We start from the raw sequence: 11,232 nt of genomic DNA, 5'->3' as shown, positions 1-11,232 counted from the left end.
GGATGATGGCGGTAGGGGGTTGGAAGAATGATTGCTCAAATGGTTTTGGGATGTTGATATGCATGGCCAATGGCTTGGCTTTTTGTGGGGATTAAAAACTCACATGGCTCTGTTATAATTATGTGGTATGAGATTAAAATATCTATCCATTCTATAAGAACTATAATGTGAGGGTACGTTTGAAAATATATGAAGACTGTCAAGTCTCCATCCTCAGAGAGGATTAGCACCTGGGATGAACAGTAATGGAAAAAGTGTGTGAGGGTAAAGCAACACTTCAGGCATGGCAAATGTGCTGTAAAACAGTCTGAGGGGGGGGATTAATAGCAAGAGTATATAAAGAGTGAAAGAAAGAGGTGAAGTAAGTAGGAAGGAGGACCGTTAAGGAAGATCCTTTATCTTGTTGACAGATTGTTTGGATGAATAGACAGAGATGGATGGGTTAAATATTTTTTGCCAAACCAAATCAGGGACAGGAAGAAACCAACATGTGATTTTAGTCCATTTAATGTCCATTATTTCTTCTTCTTTCAAATGCAATTTCAATTAATTACTATAAAATTGATAATTAGGGTAAACATACTGTAAGTAAAGTAAAGCAATAGGTAAAGTAGGACAAACATGTTTTTGCATTTAATATTTATAATTTTTCCCCCTCTGTATTGTGTAGTGGAGATCTTTAGTTGTTTAAAATACTATTGTATGAGTGGTTTAAGACATTTGGATTCATATTTTCATCCTATCATCATCATGAAGGCTGAAAATAAATCCGTACCTTTAGCCAACATGACATGATCAATTTTAAAAATTCACAATGTGTAATATATTTATTCAGTTTTATTGGCTACATGTATTTGCATAGGTTTTGTAATGCAAAGTTTTACCATATGTTTTGGCACTTGGTCATGCAGTCCATTGTGCATGACATCTACAAGCATACCAGAGTATTGTAAGATTGTCAGGCGGGTAAGTAAATGTCTATTATAAATAATAATATTCATGATAATTTATGATAATGTTTTCATTCATAATTTCTTTTCTTGCAGTTCACACTTTGTATGCTATTTGACAAACAATCTCTGACTCCTTCCCTTTGTGGAGTGTTGTACAACTTGAAAATTAGAAATACTGCTAAGTTTAAGTATTAAAATGACTAAAAACTAAATAAACTGAGATAAATATGAATTACAGCTACATAGAAAAATAACAACTAAAACTTGAAAACTTGACTAAAAATGAAAACTGAAAATATAAAAATATGAATATTCAAAATAGTATATAAATAATACTGCCCACATTAAAAATGACTTCCCGTCTATCAATTTTGCTTTATTTAACACCGTATGTTCATGCTGGTACTCTATAGTAGTCTCTGCCTCTCCCCGCTGTAATATATGTGTGAAGATTTGTTCTCCTATTTCAACTATTGTTATTTAGGTGTTACAGTGGAACAAGACCCTCTTGTCTGTGTCGGTGGGGGCTGGTGGTTCTTTTGGTACTTGTGTAACTGTAGATTGAACCGCAGTTGTGTGTGTCCTGTATAAATAGATCTGAGTGATGTGGACCAGCAGCAGCTCAACCCAATTGTTGGATTTTTGCTCCAGTGCCGCTGAAGAGATGGAAAGCATGAGGGGTACAGCTGATATTTAGGCATTCTTACAGGTCTCATACATCCTGTTTTGTTTCATTTGTCTTTCTCCCCTGTTATTTCATTTTTTTCAAAGTACTTTATATATTTTTCACCACTGACTCTCTGTGACTTTTCAACTCTCACCTCTTGCTCCCTCTATGACCCGGGCCCCATCAGGTGTGCTTGTGTGTCATTATTCTGACGTCCCTCCCTGTCGTCCCGCAGAATGTGTCCCGGTGCTGCTGGCATGTATGTGCTCATGTTGCAACATGTGTCACATTGCTTCCAAAAAAAAAGCGGTAGACCATTTCTTACCATTCAGAGTCATTGGACTTGTGCTATTTCTTACATTCAAAATTACAAAATAATCTGTATATAAAGATTTATAGTACTCACTGACCCTGATATATGAAGGATACAAGTCTAAATTCAATATTTTGGGGGACAAAACAGTGCTGTTTAAAATTATTTACATATGTTAATTTAAATGCAATTTAATTTAAATATTAGGGCCTGAGCACCCATGGTGTGAGGACCCTATTGGAATTGCTCAGCCTATTATTCTTCTTCTCCCAAATGAATCACATTTTTGAGGGCCTAAACACGCTCGGAAACTTTGCACACGTGCCAGAAGTGGCGAAAATTTACGTCTCTGTTATGGGATTCAGAATTAGGTGTGGCAAAATGGCTCGATTGCACCACCTACAAAATTTCAATGAAGTGCCCCTCCCGCCACATTTCATGTACAGGTAGACACATGTAACAAATTAGACAAATTCAGTAGACACATGTAACAGCCCAATACCTTTAAAAAAGGTCTCCTGGTACGAAATCTGAAAACCAACAGGAAGTGAGATATTTTGTTGTAAATTTTGCCATTTCCAGACATTGTACTTTAATCAACTAGAGATTTAATCAGATGAATATCTTATTTGGCCAGTCTAATCTAAAGGCCTTTGAGATGTGGCATGTTTCACACTGTGATTAACTCCTCATTGAGATTTAACCAGATCAACATCATATTAGGTCAGTCTAATCTTAAGGCCTTGGTGATGTTAAACTGTGAAGATCTTGAGTTTTGCCTGAAGGGCGTGTCCGTGGTGGCCTGACAAAATCTGTTATTTCGCCATGAAACAGGAAGCTGTTGTAAGTCAGGCACACAATGTCCGATCTGCCCCAAACTTCACATGTTTGATAAGAGTCCTGGCCTGAGAACATCTACATGTCAATATTCAGTTAGTCATAGCGCCACCTGCTGGCAACAGGAAATGGCATGCATTACACTGTAATTCACTCCCAGAAACACATTAAGATATGCCATCAAGTCCAAAACATGCTAGAAACACATTCAAGTCAATTCAAGTGCTAATGTATGCGATTTACGCCACGAAACAGGAAGTTGCTGTAACTCAGGCATACAATGTCCGATCTGCCCCAAACTTCACATGTTTGATAATAGTCCTGGCCTGAAGACTCTACATGACAATATTCAGTTACAGTCAAAGCGCCACCTGCTGGCAGAAGGAAGTGTGGCACATTGAAGTGACTTTGCCATTTTTCTTCTATATTCACCCGCTTAAATGCATGCCACCCACTATTTGCTGTTTTCCTGAGGCCACCGGGTGGTGGTGGTCCCAGGTGTGAGGGCCCTTTCATTGCTGCTTGCAGCTTTAATTGTAATTTAAATTGTTCTGAAGTAAAAGTACAAATCACTTAATATATTTTTCAAGAAAAAAATACTTTTATTCAGCAAAAATGTATTTAGACTGGAATAATGGCTGCTGAAGATTCTGCTTTACCATCACAGGAATAAATTACATTTTAAAAATATATTAAAATAGGAAAGTTATTTTAAATTCTAGCAATATTGTGCAAAAATATGATTTTACTTTATTTTTTATTAAATAAACACAGCCGTGGTGAAAACATGTCTTTCAAATGTCTTTTAAAAAAATCTACCCCAAAATTTTGATATATGCAAAAGCATATATACATACATAGTGCAAAAGTTAATTTCAGTAATTCAGCTTAAAAGGTGAAACTAGTATGTTATACAGACTCTTTACATGCAAAGTGAGATATTTCAAGCCTTTATTTGTTATAATTTTGATGATTATTGCTTACAGCTTATGAAAATCTCAGAAATATTGTGAAAAGGTTCAGTATTGTAGGCTCAAAGTGTCACTCTCTTCAGCTAATTAATCCAAAACATCTGGGTGTTTCCAAAACAAAGTGTTCCTGAGCCTTTAACCCTCTGGTGCTCTTCGGTCATTTCTGACTGGAACATTTTCGGTTTTGAAATTCTAAAATTCACAGCTTCATCGGAATGATATGAAACTTGGTGACTTTATTGGCATTAGGTATGTGAACACACACAAAAAATGAGGGCATGATTCAAGCATGCTAATTGGTTTAAGGTTTACCTCTCATTATCTTAGGTCCCAAATGACCGGCCATAGGAAATTAATGGGAAATCGGTAAAAACACAAAAATTCACAGAATATTTGTCTGCATAATCTTCAAATCGGCCACAATGCTGAAAAAAGTACACAGCAGTAAAGGGGTGACACTCTAAAAGAGTGTGATATTGACACATCCACTTACACACCAGCGCACACACACACACACTTAAACACACGCACACATCTATGAACCACTGAAAATAATTATTTTTTTTTTTTTATTATTTTCAATGGCAAAAATAGACCATAATTATTGCATAAATATTAATAAGTACCATCAAGTCATCTCAAAATACTAAAGAAAATTGAAAAATATATTACATTGGTTTTACTGGGGTGGAGCTAGTTTAATTTGTAGGTGTCCGGTCACTTATGACCGGGAAGACAACCAAAGGAACCCCCAAACAAAGAGCACCAGAGGGTTAAATGGTCTCTCAGTCTGGTTCAGGAGAATTCAATCATGGGGAAGACTGCTGACCTGACAGTTGTACAGAAAACCATCATTGACATCCCCCACAAGGAGGGAAAGCCTCAAAAGGGAATTGCAAAAGAAGTTGTATGTTCTCAAAGTGCTGTAATCAAAGCACATTCATAGAAAGTTAAGTGGAAAGGAAAAGTGTGGAAGAAACAGGTGCACAAGCTGCAGGGATGACCACAGCCTGGAGAGGATTGTCAGGAAAAGGCCATTCAAATGTGTGGGGGAGCTTCACAAGTAGTGGACTGAGGCTGGAGTTACTGCATCAAGAGCCACCACACACAGACGGATCCTGGACATGGGCTTCAAATGTGGTCAGAAGCGTCTTTCCTGGGCTAAAGAAAAAAATAACTGTGTTGGTTTGGCGAGCCATGTCATCGGCTGGTGTTGGTCCCCTGTCCTTTATTAAGTCCAGAGTCAACGCACCTGTCTACCAGGACATTTTAAAGCACTTCATGCTTCCTTCAGCAGACAAGCTTTATGGAGATGCTGACTTCATTTTCCAGCAGGACTTGGCACCTGCCCACACTGCCAAAAGTACCAAAACCTGGTACAATGACCATGGGATTGCCTGATTGGCCAACAAACTCGCCTGACTTGAACCCCATAGAGAATCTATGGGGCATTGCCAAGAGAAATATGAGAGACATGAGACCAAACAATGCAGAAGAGCTGAAGGCCACTATTGAAGCATCCTGGTCTTCCATAACACCTCAGCCATGCCACAGGCTGATAGCATCCATGCCACGCCGCATTGAGGCAGTAATTCATGCAAAAGGGGCCCAAACCAAGTACTGAGTACATATGCATGGTTATACTTTTCAGAGGGCTGACATTTCTGTATTTAAAATCCTTTTTTTATTTATTTCATGTAATATTCAAATTTTCTGAGATTTTGAGTTTGGGGATTTCATAAGCTGTAAACCACAATCATCAAAATTATAACAAATAAAGGCTTGAAATATCTCATTTTGCATGTAATAAGTCTATATAATGTATTAGCTTCACCTTTTAAAATGAATTACTGAAATAAATTATATTTATGAAATATCATTACATTTTATCGGTAAACCAACTGCTAGATGTGAAAGAAAAGGACAGTTAGATAGAAATGGGTTCATTCAGTTTGATGGGACAGCAGGACATCTGATGTTGTACTGGAAAGAGATGGGACACATGGATCTGACAGGTTAGTACATTCCCTCATTTTATGAATATATTTATCCTTCTATAACTGTATGTTCCGCAGGGTAAGTGTAGTCCTAAATGGGAAGACATACACAATGACACAGAGGCACTGCTGATGACAGGAAGACGGATCAAGGGTAAGAGAAGAGGGACTCAGGAAAGCCAAGATGCAGGGATGAATTGAAGGTTAAATATATACAGTGACGCGTGAGAGGAGTGTAGAATGGATATATGAAACTAATATGAAGAAAAAGATTTGGAGTGAAAGGGTAAAAAAATATGCACTTGGGGAATTAAGAAAGTAATTTAGGGGAACAACTGCATGAGAAGATTTGACAGTGGTTCAGCTGTTATAGTTTTAGTTAACTGCCACTGGCAAATTCAATATCTATATCAATATCAATATAATAAATGAATAATCCACAAAGGGAATGGAGTCATAGAGATTGTTTGCCAAATAGCTTATAAAGTGTGAACTGCAAGAAAAAAATGCTTGTATATGAAGTAATTACTGTGGCTTTTCTCTGTCAGTCACTTTTTCACTTCATTTTTTACTTTCACTTCATTAAATATAAGCGTTCTTTATTGGCATCAATGGTTCTATAAAGAACCTTTAGCATCCGTGGAACTTATCCATTCCACAAAAGGTTCTTTAGTTTATTCAAACTAAGAAAACAGTTCTTTTAAGAATTTTTCACTGAAAAGTTCTTTGGGGAACCAAAAATGGTTCTTCAATGGCATCGCTGCGTAAACCCCCTTTTGGAACTTTTATTTTTAAGAGTGAAACATATGCAGAGGCCAATGTAATTTTACACACGTGTACAGTATGTTGTGTACATGTGTGTGTGCCAAACAAGTGTGTGACAGGTGTTGGACAGGAATGGTGTTAAATTCTCAGCACTGTCCCTATTCCTGGTTATTTGAATCTCTGGCTCCAAAGTATGGTGCCGTAATCCAGTCTTTAATGACTAACGCCTCTATATACACACGCAGATGGCGCGTGGATACATCTGGATGGACATGGAAAAGCACTTTTTGCAATTAATTGTTATTTAACCATGATGTTTTGTACATTTACGTTAGTAAGCGATGTATTGCTTGCTTTGAAAATGTTCTGCCCCTAAAGCAAAAATGTGCATCATGTGGCAACTTCTATTACATTTTGCCAGTGTTATACTGTACATTTTATTCACAACGTATCTTAGCAGCTAATGTAATAAATCCTGTTCCTTTGTTATTTAAGTTGAAAATAATAATAGCACATTTTAAACCATTATGATTTAATGTGGTTTGACACATCGCACTCTGTGAAATAATAGACGTACCGACCTTCATAATGACAGGGACAAACATTGTCTATATGGGTGGTTGTGTACATCAGATGTCACAGCTGTGAAAAAAAAAAAAACAGTTATCAGCTTTTACAGTGAAGGAACATTTCTGTGGGAACAGCTTTTGACCGCTATTAATTATAGCGAGGGTTGTCCTTGGGTATTCTTGAAAGAGGAGAGGGCAGAGGATATCCCAAAGAAAGCCCAACACTCTAACTCAAAAACCTCTCTCACTCTCTCTCTCTTCCCTCCAGGTTATATTTAGCTCGGCTTTAGGGGTGTCGACCTCTTGCTCTGCTGCAAGCTGTAGCCTTACAAGGCCCAACCACAAGTACCGTTTCTTAGCAACACTTGATGTTTTCACTTAAGTGGACGGGTCCACCAATGTGCTACAGTAGCAGCTAATCATCCTATAAGCATCACCATCAGCAGCAGCAGAATTGAGCATGTGCACCTATACTGTAAATCCTAACGCTCAAAATAATTCATTGGCTTGAGTAGAGCCAACTTAAATTAAACAAATTGGTTCAATCAAATTAACTTTTATGAGTATTTAGAATTTTCTTTTGAGTTCACAATACTGACAGAATTTAAGTAATCTGAATTGTTTCATTGTTTTGAGTTTTATGAACTTGTTATTTTTCATTTAGACTTAAATTTATCTGAAACTGGGCTGGGATTTCCCAGTGTGCTTTGCCATGACACTCAGGGATAGTAAATGCTAAAAAGTAAATTAAATTTAAAATAAAAATTATATGGGGTTTTTTTGTGTGTGTTTTTTATAGGATTAATGGTTGTTGGTTTTTTTTAATAGATTTAGCGGTGTTTAATGTTTTGCTATGCTATTTAGAAGGGTTTCCGTTATGTGAGGTTTTTTACTGTTATGTAAAAAACTGTTAAGGGGGTTATACCATCATGGTGATGAGTGGAGCTTGAGTTTAGTTTGAGAACAGATGTACAGTATGTTAAATATTCTATATTGCTGTACTCATTCAGCAAGTACTATGCTATGCTAGGCTAATGCCATCAAAGCATTGTGTTGCCAATTAGCAAGGTAGCATTTATTGAATTAGCTAGTTAAAGCTAGACAAGTTTCAAAAAATATGAACAAAAAACAAAACAAAAAAATATTTAGTTGATGTATTTTAATTTAACCCTTAAACAGGCACGACTGGAAAATGATCAGTAAAAATTATTTCATGACATTTTTTATATCATCTGGACTTAAGTAAAACATATCCAAAGGAATGTTTTGAAATATTTTATGTAGTTTGGATTTTATGAGTTGTATCTCCCAGTTCACGTTGCCTGTTAAGGGTATAAAAAAAGGATTGTCCACAGTATTGACAATGAATGGTGTTAAGGTAAACTGGGCTCCCTGTACTGGTCATTGCAGTATTGCAAAGATGTCCTCAACAAAAAGTAATAATATCAGTTTTAAATGTGAATATTAACATTTGCAAAAAAACATTCAGCTCAAAATACATAGACTGAGAATGGGGGCTGTGTAGAGGTGGGCCTGGAGGGCCTATAAGGGTCTTCCCTAAGGGCCCCGGTCCTGGAACGAGATTTCTACTGGCCCTCCCACCACCCACAACCGACCCCTCACTAGTCACCCCGGAATTTGCAATAATGCAATGACCAGTACAGGGAACCCAGTTTACCTTGAAACACCATTCATTGTCAATACTGTGGATAATCCTTTTTTTATACCCTAAACAGGCAACGTGTACTGGGAGATACATACTTTTCAAAATGCGGTAAATAACAGCATGAGCAACTTAATTTTCTTTTTCAACGTCTTAAAACAATGTTGACAATTAATATTAGCAGTTGTTTTGCCTTTTTTGCTGAAAGTTAAATCAATGTATATTTACTTATCATCACAAAATCTGAATGTCCTGCACCATTGGCGCCCATGTTGTGTTTAGGTCAGGCTGACTAATTGATCACCGAAAACTTGAAACAAATCATGTGACCAGCATACTCAAGACAGACCAGGCTATGATAAATGATAAAAGGATTTGATGAAAAAATATTTCTTATGCCCCAAACAAGACCCTGAAGAGTTTATCTATCTCGTACTACACGTTTTAGGGTTAAATGTATGAATTAGCTTACTCAAATAATTGAAGTCAAGAGCAATTAAAATGTATGAGTACAAAATAAAACGTTCTGCTTACTTAAACTTTACATTTCTTGACTTAAAAAAAATTATGTAACTGATTGCCCCCATTTTTTTTGTTTTGCCAACTTATTCAGTTTTACAGCATGTGGTTGTGATGGGTATCTGTTTGTCTGATAATAAATTACAAGGTGCGGTTGTCCACTATAGAGTTATGATATTTGTTCCCATACAATTAGGATGAGATTTAGGGTTACTATGGAACAAAAAAACAAACCGTATATGTGTGAGGATCGTGGAGCTGTACCAGGATGTTTTTAAGAGCATGTCATATGTCAATGCTATATGGATCTCTTTACTGTCCCGCTCTGGTTTTATGAGGTGTTTTTTTTGTTGTTGTTTTTATTGTCCCTTCATTCTTGAGGTTGTTCTTTCTGTGGTGGAGAATGTTTTGTTTGGCATGCTCTGCCCAAAAGGACTGTCCTTGTCATGCCAGGGACACTGATTGGCAAAGGCTCTGAAATGCTGTATTTCACACGTGGTGGTCTCACACTCTTCCTGACACTCACATTCATGCACATGCCATGGCTTATGGCTCCAGTCACAGCAGAGACACACATCCCTGATGCCAACGTAATTGCCCTACAGTGCTCATTATAACTCCTCATCAGCTGTTACAATGACGGTCGAATGTGTCACTGAAGACTAGTGTCTTGGTCTTGTCTCGGGTCTCAAACACATTTGTACTCGGCCTCAGACTTAGAGGACTCTGGATTTTGTTTCAAGAGTCAAGACCACAACTGTATAAATCCAAATATTAATAAATTGCCAGTGCATTGTCTGATTTATTTATTAACATCATTAATATAATTAGGTAATTTCATTTGATTGGTAACCGCTCTATATAGTGTCTTATTATAAGTATATTTATTGATTAAAAATAAGTCCTTTCTTAGGCGGTAATATGGATCTTTATGAATTTAAGGAGTACTGGTCTCGCCCTGCCTTGGTCTTGTCTTGGTCTCAACACACATTGGTCTTGGTCTCGGATTTGACTACAACACTACTGAGGACTAAAACTAATAGCTTCAGTTGCAAGTTAAGCTCAATTGAAAGCATTTGGCATAATGTTGATTTCCACAACAAAAAATAACAAAAAACGTTTTCCTCCTTTAAGTCTAGGTTGTGAGTCAGTTACAAGTAGAGTGAATGAGACCAATCCATAAATGTTCAAATATGTTTCAATAGTATCACCACAAGACATGATTTTAGTGTGAAAAACAGCTCAAATAATACACGTTTTAACAGAAGAATGAATGTAAGTTATTTTATAAAATTATGAGCTTCACATATCTGCTTTTAAATCCTTCACAAATTGGCCTCATTTGCTTCCATTGTAACTGCCACACCATAGCATAGTTTATATTTGAAATAATGGAAATAATTTGATTTATTATTGTTATAATCAACATTATGCCAAGCTGTAAATTGAACTTAACTTTTATAGAACGTAGAATATTTCTTTAACTGCTTCAGTTTTAAAAATAAGTTATTTATTTGAATCTATCGTTACCCTTTAAAATCTATAAAAACTTTCCATAACCCAAAAGGTTCTATAGTGTAAAAGACTATTAAGATTATAAAAATGATCATCACACTAAAAAGGTTCTTTCAAGAACTGTAAACAGTGTATTTATCCATCATTAGGACGTTTTTCTATAACTTCACACAGGTGTTTTCTCCGAATATACATGTTTGCAGTCACATAGCCATGATGAACAGTGTCACCTGTGGTCCTTGTCTTGTTTTAATCTTGAGGATGTATTGAACGTCAAAATAACTTCACACATCTGACACTGAATCAGTGAAATAGGATATGATCAGTAAAGTGTCACCTCATGTACTTTTGTGCATCTTTGCAGTGTGTTCTACAGTTTGACATTCGATATTCCTTTAGTAACTCCAGATGGTGTCGCACTCCAGATGAATGACATAGTTCTACTATTGGTAATTAAACATAG

Source organism: Gobio gobio, assembly GCF_949357685.1.
Source record: "Gobio gobio genome assembly, chromosome: 1".
Taxonomy (NCBI): domain Eukaryota; kingdom Metazoa; phylum Chordata; class Actinopteri; order Cypriniformes; family Gobionidae; genus Gobio; species Gobio gobio.
The sequence above is the reverse complement of the archived record's forward strand: the minus strand, read 5'-3'. Positions refer to the sequence as shown.